Here is a 12,815-nt window from a genome sequence, read left to right on the forward strand (position 1 = left end):
AAAATCCTGTGAGTGAGCGTGGAGGCAGCCGAATCTCAGATGACTGCAGCCCTGAATAACACCTTGACCTAGAACCACCCAACGAAACGGCTCCTGGGCTTGTGACCTGTAGAAACTGTGAGTTAATCATTTTAAGCCCTTAAATTTTGAGGTAATATGTTATGCACAAATAGATAATGCAAATGGCTTAGAGGGAAGAGAGACTGGAGAAGGCAGAGAGATAAGTGAGAATTGGCCTTAGGCAAGGCAAGAGACCATGAAAATGTAAATCAGAACAGTAATGATGACTGGGGAAGAAAGGATCTATGCCCACAGCCCGATAGGAATTAAATCAACAGCATTTATGGGCTAATTAAATTGAGGGGTAATATTGAGAAAGAGACAGAAATGTTATAAGGCTCTTTCCATGTCCAGTTGAGATGACCAGGGAAATGGTAATGTCATTAATGAAAAGAACAGTAAAGAAAAGGTTGCACATGAAGGGGGTAATCGTGAGTTGACTGTAGTCATGTGTCTGCATGTATTTGGGTTTTAAGCATGTTGACTCTCATAGACTAGCTGACATCTACAGAGATATCCAAAAAGCTACTGCAAACTCATACCCAGCACACTTAGGGCACAGCTGATTCCCACTAGAGACAGAGATTGAACATTGACAGACACAGGGCAAAGTGATCCACACTTGGAGTAGTAATGCTCTAAAAGTACCTTCTAGACTTTCAATTTTGTCATTGCCTGAAAACAGAGGAAGGTTGTTTACAATATAATAAAGGTTCAATGGTCCAATGCTAAGAAATTCGGAAGTCACAAGACTGAGATGGGTGGAATAAAAGTATAGAAGAGGATACTTTGCCACTGGGATCATTAGGGCTAGAAAAATGCTTCCTGTCTGTACATCAACAGGATTTTCTTTTTCTTTTCTTTTTTTTTCTTTTTTTTTTTTTTAACATTTATTTACTTTTGAGACAGAGAGAGACAGAGCATGGACGGGGGAGGGTCAGAGAGAGAGAGGGAGACACAGAATCCGAAACAGGCTCCAGGCTCTGAGCTGTCAGCACAGAGCCCGATGCGGGGCTCGAACTCACGAACCGTGAGATCATGACCTGAGCCAAAGTCAGATGCTTAACCGACTGAGCCACCCAGGCGCCCCAGGATTTTCTTTTAAAGATTTGTTTGTGTGTGATACAGGGTATAAGGAAAATAAGAAAAGAAATGCTTCAGGACATCTAGTCCCACTACTAACAAGGTAATAGTATAGTATAAATAAATGATTTAACAATAACATAATCAAAAAGCCAGGACTCTGAGAGTAAATAAATATGCATGACTTTCCTATGACACCTGATAACAAAAACAGTTTCCTATGGAAGTTGTTTTACTTGCATGAAAGTGTACATTTGTATATTAAATAGGATACATCTAGATGGCCAATTTATTCACTTAAATAAAATAACAACCTGTGATGCTTTAAGTCAATATTTGAAAACACATCGAAGATTCAAAGTTAATATAGAAGACTCCAAGGAAAGAATTAAAAGCCTCAGGGAAAATTATGCTCCCAAAACTGGAATGATAATGAGGTGAAATTTCAAATTTTGTCCTTGCATTAGTTAATGCACTTGGGCAGAAATGCTGCTTAGAATAAATAAATAAATTTCAGGGCTTCTAACAGCCAAATGTCTTTCTCAGCCTCTACCCATCACAAAATCACAAGTCCCTCAAGTGCCCTTCTTTAGGTAAAATAACCCTACAAGTGCACCTCTTCAACACAACTATCTTTATTTCTCTGCTTGCTCTGCAGCAGGAAGTAGCCATATCGATCCTGGAAATCTGTGCATCAGACCATTTCTGCTTCAACAGCTGAGTCCCACAGTGTGCCAAATTCAGGAAACTAGAATTAGTTCCTACACTAGAATTATGGATATTCCCTACACTAAAAGCTATCAATTACTAGACATTTTTAATAGGAAACAGGTGTGGATCTCAGCTAACAAATTTAACTGTGCAAGAAAACTCCCATTTCTTTATTGTCTTTAAGTCAACCTAAATAGGACTCTGAGCCCTAGTTCCTCCTGGCTGGCAGTAAATCCAGTCTTAATCATTTGTGCCCATCTCCCCTCCCTTCCTCGTGGGTTGGGACATTTTACAACCAAATCAGTCATCAATCACTTGTCTGCTGTGGTTACAGCTGAAAAGTCCAATGACCTATGAGTTACAATTACTTCCTGCCTCCTATTCATCAGTGAATAATAAGAGCCAGAAAAAACTCCCTTGCCCCTAGAGGCTGTCTCAATGACAGTGCCATAGTCTTGTTCTAATTTCAATGTGACATCTCAGACCTTTGCCTGCTCTGACTCCACACTTTCACCTAGTAAAATATCCAAATTCCTAAGCCCTTGTTGCCACCATGAGGAATGTAGACAACCCTAGACTAGGACCACAAGAGCTGAAGCAAGACTGTGTAAGTATAAAGGACAGAGTCAAGGAACCAATCAGATCTATACCAGCACCCAGAAGTTCATAGCCAAAGTGCAGGTAGGGTAAATGAGCAATCCAGTGGTGGCTGCCAGAAGACTGGAAAGTATCCATTGGATTGAGCAGTTAGGAAGGCCATTTGGTCATTTTGATAAAAGAAAAACATTTCAGGGCCTGGGTGGCTCAGTAGGTTAAGCATCTGACTCTTGGTTTCAGCTCAGGTCATGGTCTCACGGTTCATGAGTTTGAGCCCCGCATCAGGCTCTGCACTGCTAGTGCACAGCCTGCTTGGGATCCTCTCTCCCTCTCTCTCTGCTCTCTCTCTCTCAAAATAAATAAACTTAAAAAAAATTTCAGAGCAGTAATAGAAAGGGAAATCTGATTGAAACAACAGTCTTTTAAGAAGTGGGAAAGGGATACAGAAGTTTAGTCTGTTCTTTTGAAAACGTGATAGCCTAGAGATGGTTTGGGGGGTTGAGGCTCTGCCCAGGCTTGTTTTTTTAAGATGACAGCAATTTGAGTATGTTTAAAGGCTACAGGGAAGGAGCGAGGCTGATGCCCTAAGACAAAGAAATATTGGAGAAAGGCTTATCTTTATTCCAGGGGAGATATGAGGGATGGTACTTAAAAGCAGAGAAAAGTGTTTGTAAAATGAGAAAGGAAAGGGGTGCTCCCTATGAATATAGAAAGGAGACAAGTGTGGGACTGATAGGAACGTTTGAGGTCACAAGATTGGGCAACTGTTGAAACTCAAACCTCAGAGCCTCATTTTTCTCTATGTAGTACAAGACAAGATCATTGCTGAGTGATGGGGTGGACAGTGGGTTTGAGGCATGAGTCAAAGATTTTAGTTTTGTTTCCATTTTTTGTTTCTGCATATACATATACAGTGATCTCACTAAACTCATTTATTAATCCTAATAGTTTGGGGATTCTTTTGGATTTTCCAGATCCACAATCGTGGAACCTATAAGTAATAAGTTTCATTTCTTCCTTTATAAAAGTTGTGCCTCTCATTTATTTGCCTTACACCATTGGCTACTGCTGGGCTTACATTAATTCTTTGGCCAGGCATTCCTACACCATGCAGAGACTATAAATTCAGGCTCCACACCTTTCTGATACAGGTTTGGGGTTTTAATTTCTCCAGGAGATTTATTTTTCTTCACCCCAGACCACACCTGGGACAAGACTGCTTCTTTCCTAGACCCATGGGCAAAAGCTTCCAGTTTACACACAGGGGCAGCCTTTCCTGGGGGACAGATGTAGTCTAGGATTCTAATTCCAGCTCCCCACCTCACACAGACCCAAGGACACCTCTTTTTGGTGGACAGTCCTAGCCTTCTGTGGCCCTAGCGTAGGGTTGTCTACATTCTTTGTGATGGCAACGAGGGCTTAGGAACCTGAATCTTTTCCCATGTTGTGGATGTTAAACTTTAACCCCTAGAGCTGGGTTTATATCCAGTCTTTTGGGCCACCAGAACAAAAGCTTGGATGCTTTGAGTTCCCTTCCTTCCTTCCTTCCTTCCTTCCTTCCTTCCTTCCTTCCTTCCTTTCTTTTTTTCTTTCTTTCTCTTTCTTTCTTTCTTTCTTTCTTTCTTTCTTTCTTTCTTTCTTTCTTTCTTTCTGACATCTGGTAACTTCCCTTTCTTATTTCCAGTTCAGTTCTGAAATTATGCCTTTTTAACCAACACTGTAGCGAGGTGGGATGAGCCTTGAGGCCTTACCGCTGGTATTCTAGTGGTTCCTTCATGGTGCAAATCTGCAGAGTTAGAGGATTTTCTTCGGGAGCCCTCAACAACTGAGGTGGACAGATGGAGAACAAGGGCTGCATTTATCCTAGTCTGGGCTTTGTAGGGCAGGCCAAGATAGAAAGACAAGGGGGAGATGGCATTGAAGATAGTGGCAGGAAGATGTTGAAGTGATGTGCTATGAAGTCTACACTGGAGAGGAAAGGAAGGGAGTCCAGGAAAAGGAACGGTAAAGGGATTTGGCCAATGAGACGGCAGAGCATACATTCTAGGAAAAAAGGAATGTAAGATTAGGCAGGCCAGGAGATTGTGTTCACAGGAGGGATAATGAAGCTTAAGCCTTTAAAAAAAGATTGCTTCCAGATGGTGTCAAGACCATGGAAGTGGCTTACTTAGGAGGAAAGTGGGCAGAGCCTGCTAGGATTTGATCCCAGCAGATGGTGCTTCAGATCCCTCACCTACCATCCAGTCTTCCAGACTCAGGTCAACCATTTCCAACCCTTACAGTCATCCCTACAAATTTTACTGAAGCCAGTGGTTATCAAAGTGTGGCCCAGGAGCCTCTGAAGGCTGTGTTGCCTAGAGTCAGAAACATGAGCTTGGGAATGAGACTGCCTGAGAAGCATCCTTCCCTGATATGTTTACCTTGGACAAGTTATTTAACACCTCTGAGCTTCCATTTCCTTGTTTCTAAAATAGGGATATGAGTGGCATCTACTTCACTGGGTGGCTATGAGAAGTAAAGAGGCAATACATGTAAAATGGTTTTCTGAGCTTCACACATAAATGATTAGAAAAACCCAGAGACGAGAAAAGCACTGCTGCAGAAATGCAATCATTTATTCCATTCTTAAAGAAGAGAGGGGCACCTGGGTGGCTCAGCCAGTTACGCATCCTACTTCGGCTCAGGTCATGATCTCGTGGTTCGTGGGTTCGAGCCCCACGTCGGACTCTGTGCTGACAGCTCAGAGCCTGGAACCTGCTTCGGATTCTGTGTCTCCCTCTCTCTCTGCCCCTTCCCTGCTCATGCTCTGTCTCTCTCTCTCTCTCTCTCAAAAATAAATAAACATTAAAAAACAGAGAAGAAGTGGGGCGCCTGGGTGGCTCAGTCAGTTAAGCGTCTGACTTCAGCTCAGGTCACGATCTTGCAGTCTGTGAATTCGAGCCCCGCGTCGGGCTCTGGGCTGATGGCTCGGAGCCTGGAGCTTGCTTCCGATTCTGTGTCTCCCTCTCTCTCTGCCCCTCCCCCGTTCATGCTCTGTCTCTCTCTGTCTCAAAAATAAAGAAATGTTAAAAAAAATAAAAAAAATTAAAAAAAAAATAAACAAAGAAGAAGAAAGAGTGACTCCAAAGACTTCATTCTTTCATTTAAATGAAAGGCTATTTGTTTACTGGCAACCTTGATAAGGTTACTAAAATCTGGTGTTCATACCCTAATCCTCATCCTTTACCTGAGTTTCGTGGCAACTTGTAATCTCTCCTGCAAAGGCCTTGTCTTCACCCCCAGGAACACAGCAAATCCCTTTGCACACATGTACAGGCTGATGACATTCCCCCAGTTTTGAGGAAGGATACTTTGTTTTGGTATATTATCAGAGTGTCTCAAGGCTGGTGAGAGTTTTTTATTGCTGTGTTCTTGCTCTAGAGTTACAAATTACTATTTAGATTCATCAACATCAATTTATTTTGAAAACAATTGTTTGGATAACTCTGCACTGGGCAGTGAAATCTTTTACAGACATGGTATTGGGGCCCATAATGTTCCAATAAATAGACATTTAGGGGCACCTGGGTCAGGTCATGATCTCACAGTTCATGAGACCAAGCCCCGTATCAGGCTGTGTGCTGACAGTGCAGAGCCTGCTTGGGATCTTCTCTCTCTCTCTCTCTCTCTGCCCCTCCCCACCCCTCTCAAAATAAATAAATAAACATTTTAAAAATGGACATTTATTTTTTTTTTAATTTTTTTTAATGTTTTATTATTTATTTTTGAGACAGAGAGAGACAGAGCATGAACGGGGGAGGGTCAGAGAGAGAGGGAGACACAGAATCTGAAGCAGGCTCCAGGCTCCGAGCTGTCAGCACAGAGCCCGACGCGGGGCTCGAACTCATAGACCATGAGATCATGACCTGAGCCGAAGTCGGACGCTCAACCGACTGAGCCACCCAGGCGCCCCTTAAAAATGGACATTTAAATGCAATCCACTGAATTTTATGATTCCCTACCACCTGGTATCTCTGTACATACTGAGAGAAAATTATAATTTGACAAGGCTGGCAAGCTTGACACATGCTAATCTCCCCCATGAATTCTGAAGAACATGTATGTGGTGATTTCCTACATCAAATATTTTGTAGACTTTTAACTTGGAAATCCCATGCTATATCAATCAGAAAAGCCCATGCAGGTCAAGAGAGCATGTGTACTAGGTGTACAAGGTCATCTGAATTCTTACTGAAACACAAAGGTCACAAACACCCACAATTACCTAGTGGCTGAGCTGGGCCTAGAAGCCGAGGGTTATGGCTCTCAGTCTAGGGCTCATTTGTGTGTCCCACATTATGGCATGAATCTTGGAGCTAAGATGAACTGTGATGTCTTGCCAACATAAATAATTGCTCAGCTGACAGAAACTTCAGGGGGCAGACAATTCCATGTCAAAAAAAAAAAAAAAAAAAAGACTTGGAAAGCTCAAATCCAAATCCATTCTACCATATAAATTAGCCAATTTCACAGTATATGATAAGAAGCACTACTTTTCATTGCCTGTCTGAAGTAGGAACTCTTTTGCAGCAATACATTTTGTTGGGAGCAAAATATCTTTTACTGAGCATTCACAAAATCATGATCTCATTTTCCAAAGTGTTATCTCTGAAAACATAATCAGCCACAAGGAATTTATCTCTTTACATAAATTAATTTTGCAGACGATTTTTCATGCACACCACTACCCCCACCTTGAAGGCTAACACTAAATGAGACACACTTAGGCTTGCAACTACAATTCATCCTGGTTAGTGGGCATTTTTGCTCTCTGGGAAAGCATTTTAATCTTCTGTAGGAGCAAAGCAACTTGAGAGTGAGGAGGTATGTCAAACTGTCAACAAAGAAAAGAAATGAAAAGAACCAAAGAAACCAATGTAAAGTAATTCAAGGACAAAGGGACTATGAGAAGCACTGGAGGAAGTTGCCATCTGCAGGAAGTGCTTTGGGCTCTACCTCTGTGATTAACTCCATGTATTAGCTCCTGACTTATAATCCCCTTGCCTTCCTATTCATCAATTTCTTTGTTCGTTGTTATAGGTTTCTCCCTACAGAAATTAGGAATTTCACCAAAAAAAAAATTTTACTACCAAGATATTGAAACCGGGTTGTTAAATTCAGAGATGTTCCCATGCCAACTGGCAAATACCTGCTTCCCCAAGCCCATTGAGTCCTCCCTCTCACACTGACTGAAGCACCCCAGGTCTGGAGAGCCCCAAGTGGGTGTTGCCCAGACACTCGGTGCCCAGTGGCCTTCCAGCCGGCCCACCAACAACCCCCATGTACCAGTGTCCATCTTTATGTGTCCTCCCAGCCAGAGAAGGCCCAGTCCTCAGGTGGGAAGATGCCACTCCATTGGGCAGTATTGCCACCCAGTGGACAGATGCCCAGTGCCCATCTGGTCCCTGAGGCTGTGGCCCATCATCACAGGCTCGTACTCCCTTGGAGTTGCCCCTGCACGGCCACCTAATAAAACAGCAAGGTACCAAAAAGGTTTTTTTGAACACCACCTCAGATCAAAACCATGCTCACTCTTGTATTTTCTCCAAAATGTTTCTTTTTTATTAAATATAACACCATTCTGTCTGTTTTCCTCAAGCAAACACGCATCCTCATTCCCTTGTCTCAACATGAAAAGTGCACACGAACTTTCTGAAGTGGCCGATCTCACAGAAACATCTGAAATTGCTTCCAATCTCCCTGAAGTTCTTCCCTATGCTTGCATTTCAAATAAGATGAACTTGGGGATGTGCCCCCATCAAAAAGAAAAAAAAAACGCATATTATCATTTTGGCTGTCAATTATATCACAATAAAGCTGAACACACACACACACACACACACACACACACACACACTCACGGTGGGGTTTGGGGGAAGACTCATGAGTAATTTGGTTCTCTGAGTTCTTACTCCTCCCTCCACCCTGCCCATGCCACGTTGGCTACAATGCTGTGAATATATATAATGCTGTCATTATATATATTAATAGAGGTAAGTGGAATGGCATGAACAACAAGCCATCAGATATTTTATTAAGACCAAGCTAGTTTTATTAAAGATAGCGTGCCACGCGAATTTAAGCAATTATATGTTTATGCGATCTTTTCATGTCCCTCCATAATTTTCTCTGGTTGGGTATTATAGGCTATTGTAGTCCATGGCTAAATATTATAATCTTTCTTTGCCTTATTTTCCCCTTAAACTATCTAATTTCTAATGTCTGCTTTCACAGAAGGTAAGATATTTCAAGCACATATGATATATTATGGCAGAAACACCATTATTTGAGTTTATTTCTGACCTGTTATTCTGTGCTTTCTATTCCATACTATTTCTACACTTCTTCAATTGTAATATTTGTCTGAAGAATAAAACAAAACTTACTCACACTGGGTTTGGTCCAAACAATATTTCTCTACCTTCAAAATAGCTGTGCATCTAAGGGAACGTCAAGAGTAGGTACTGGGTTGCACAGTCAATTATATGAGAGATTGGCAATCTGGAAAATTTATTGAACCAACTCATTAATCTGGTACAATAACGTCAGTTCTTCTGGTTATTTTAACTCTACATACAATGTACTTACAAATGTAGCTCTTGGGGGGCGCCTGGATGGTTCAGTCGGTTGAGCCCTCTTAATTTCAGCTCAGGTCATGATCTCACAGTTCATGTATTCAAGCCCCACATCAGGTTCTGCACTGTCACTGTAGAGCCTGCTTGGGATTCTCTCTCCCCCTCTCTTTTTGCCCCCTCCCCGTTTGCATGTGTGCACTCTTTCTCTCAAAATACATAAATTTTTTTTAAATGTAGCTTTTGGGGGGCACCTGGCTGGCTCAGATGGTGCAGCATGCGACCCTTGATCTCAGAGTTGTTGAGTTCAAGCCCCCCACATTGGGAGTAGAAATTACTTAAAAATAAAGTGTTTTTAAAAATGTAGGTTTTTGACACTCAAATATTAGTGTAAATACTTTCAAAAAATTACAGACTTTATTGCTGAGCAGTTTTTATATAGTACAACTGCCAAACTATTGTTTCTCCTGAACAATAATTTTGCAGTGACTTCTATTTGTTCCTCATCTACAATTAATAGGCAAAACAGGATCTCAGAAATGGAGTTCCTTGCTGTCATCATTGCCCGGATATTTATTAAGTTCCTGGCACTATATGCATACACATGGTATAGAGATCAAGAAAACTAAATAGCTTCTGCCCCCAGGAAGACAGATAGATAATAATAACATAAACAGAAACACTGAGGACTCAAAGAAAACACCAACCCCTCTTATACAATGAGCTACGAACTATTTTGCTGCAATATTATTCCTATCCAAATATATGAAGGGTGCTCAATTTGGGGAACGTTTTCACTGCCTTTGCATAAGATTTGAAGTTTCACGGTTTCAGAGACAGCAGTGACAAACTCAAATGATATTTAAACTCTTGGGATTCTTTTTCCTTGTCTAAAACTATCAATAATACTTTTAATAGTTACCATCTGTTGGCAAATATTATGTGACAGGTATAATGCTAAAGCCGTGCTGTTTCATTTAATCCTCACACAATACTATGCTTAGATATTATTCCCTTTACATGGTAAGGAAAGAGAATTAGAAAGATTAACTAACTTCTCCAATCATTATGCAGCTTTAGGTCTGCCTAACTGTAACTATTCTGCTATGTTAGCTTCTCCTTGTCCCTGTTTAGACATCTGACACAAATACCAAAAGGAACAAAGGTTCAAATTTGACCTTGATTAGGAAACCAAGAAAAAAGACTCAGCCTTGTTCTCAAAATCAAGATTTCCTTGCAAATAAAAACTCTTATTCACTCAACAAATATTCACTGAATACCTATTCTGTGCCAGACCTTCTTCAAGGAGCTCATTATTAAATTAAAATTGATGCTATTCATTGAGTAACTTACCACTCTATTACGGAGGACAAAATAGAGGGGAAAATGTAATTTTGAATATTCTCCTTCAGTATAGCAGGGAACTGAGCTTGAATGTAAATCTGGTTCACCACAGAAATCAGGTTTAGTTAGGGGCTTGGACAGTGGACTAAAAAATCTCCGATCATTTATGGAAATGTACTTTTCAAAGAAACTCATTTTAAGGGAAGAGAATCATAAGGAATAATTTCAGCACCAGAACAGTAGACAAGGTCAAAGAAAGAGATTGGTCTTCAGATTGTCTGGATTGATGATACAGTCCTAGAACCAGGGACCTGAAGCAAAAAAGCAAGCAAAACCCACAAGAACTGAACCCCCAGGTGTCAACTGTGGCAGTTCCATTCATGGGCAATAGAACCCACTGCCCACAGCTCTTGCAGCAAAGGGAAACTGTGCCTTCCAAGCAGACATCAGTGCCCTCAGCATGGGACTTGTGCAGCTTCAGGACAAACATCAGCTTTCGCCTTCACCTCTGGACACCACCAAGAGAGAACCAGCTGCCATCTTGGGCATTAGCAATGTAAAGAGACTTTCCTATAAAGGTAAAGAGCAGAGGAGGAGATAAACATGGATGTCACATGGGGTACCTGGCTGGCTGAGGAGAGCATGTGACTCTTGATCTCAGGGTTGTGAGTTCGAGCCCCATGTCAGGCGCAGAGATTACTATAAACAAGCAAACAAATAAACAAACAAATAAATAACATGGTGTCACAGGGAAGTCAAGGGAATTAGTTTCTGGAGTCTTCATGAGATACTTCTTTGAGCCTGTCAAGACTATCTGGAAAAAATTTGAGAGACCTGAGTTCCTACAGAGTGCTGAAGGTGTAAGCAGAGCCTGGGACTATAAGTGTGTTCTCATTTTCTGTCAATTTGTATTAAGCAGATTTGTAATGTTACAGTGTGAAAAGATTAATGAAGTCTAACTTTATATGTGAAATGTGAATAATTCAACCATGATTTTAATTCAAGAATCTCATAATTCCAAAGCTGCATGACCAAGTGAATTTCATATTGAGTTGATCCTATTTTCACATGGCACAGCCATGTTAGCTATTAAACGGAAATAATGGGGCGCCTGGGTGGTTCAGTAGGTTAAGCGTCCGACTCTTGGTTTCGGCCAGGTCATGATCTCATGGTTGGTGAGTTCGAGCCCCAAGTTGGGCTCTGCACTGACAGTGCAGAGCCTGCTTAGGATTCTGTCTCTAAGCCTCCCTCTGCCCCTCCCCTGCTCATGCTCAATCTCTCTCCCTCAAAAATAAATAAACTTAAAAACAGAATAATGTTCCTATTAGAATATTCACCTGAATTACATAGGTTTTGAATTATACAAGGTGTATGAGTTTTGTCGCTGTTGCCCTGACCTATTCAAACTCCAGGTTAACGTGGCTGAGATGCTTGAGTTATATAAACACCAGAGACAAAGAGGCTGGTGAGTCATATGGCCATTCTCCTCAACGAAAAAAGTACTTTTTGCTTTCATTCCAATAAATTAATACCTCCTTTCTTACAAGATGGCATTTTCTCAGAAGACTTCTGAAAATGAATTAAGTAGGAGGTGCATTTTTTAAGCTAGCTCCTACAGAGACTTATCACCTAAGTAACCATTATACTGACGTGGCTGTAATATTTTTATTTTTCAATGCACTTGTGATTACATCAATCCATTTTTCATCCCTCTATGGCCTTAATTCTGTCCACCCACTCAGAAGTCACCCATGGTCATAAGCAATTCATGAGCCTTTTGTAAAGACCGTGTTCTGAAATAAAGAGACTGTGTTTGCTATAATAGGTTTTTGTTTTTGTTTTTATGGCAAAGGTAAATGTAGTCACTGAGATAAGCAGGCTCTTACAGCAAGTTCTGCTTGTTTGGTTTTTTTTAAAGGCTTTGAAATTACTTTAGTAATCACAGAGTATAAAGAGTTAGAACTGCACTGTCCACTATAGTACTCACCACACAAGGCTAGTTAGTACTTTAAATGGGGCTAGTCTGGGTTGAGATGTGCTTTAAATGTAACACACAGACTGGATTTCAAAGATGTAATATCAGAAAAATGTAAAATGTCTTATTAATAATATTTTATGTTCATTAAATGTTGAAATAACCATTTGGATAGATTGGGTTAAATAAAATATAGTACTAAATTTTATTTCACCTGTTTCCTTTTACTTTTTTTAGTGAGAGTGATAGAAAATATAAAAATACGTATGTAGCTCACATTCTATTTCTCTTCATCAGCACTCAGATAAGTGCTGCCATTACTCCTCCATCACCATTTTCCTTCTCCACCTTTACATTGAGGGCATGCCGGAGCTGGAGAATTTAGCACTTTTCCTTCCGGCAAAGGAGATCCAGGTATCTCCAGAATACTTCTA

The sequence above is a fragment of the Lynx canadensis genome, chromosome X, assembly GCF_007474595.2.
Source record: "Lynx canadensis isolate LIC74 chromosome X, mLynCan4.pri.v2, whole genome shotgun sequence".
Taxonomy (NCBI): domain Eukaryota; kingdom Metazoa; phylum Chordata; class Mammalia; order Carnivora; family Felidae; genus Lynx; species Lynx canadensis.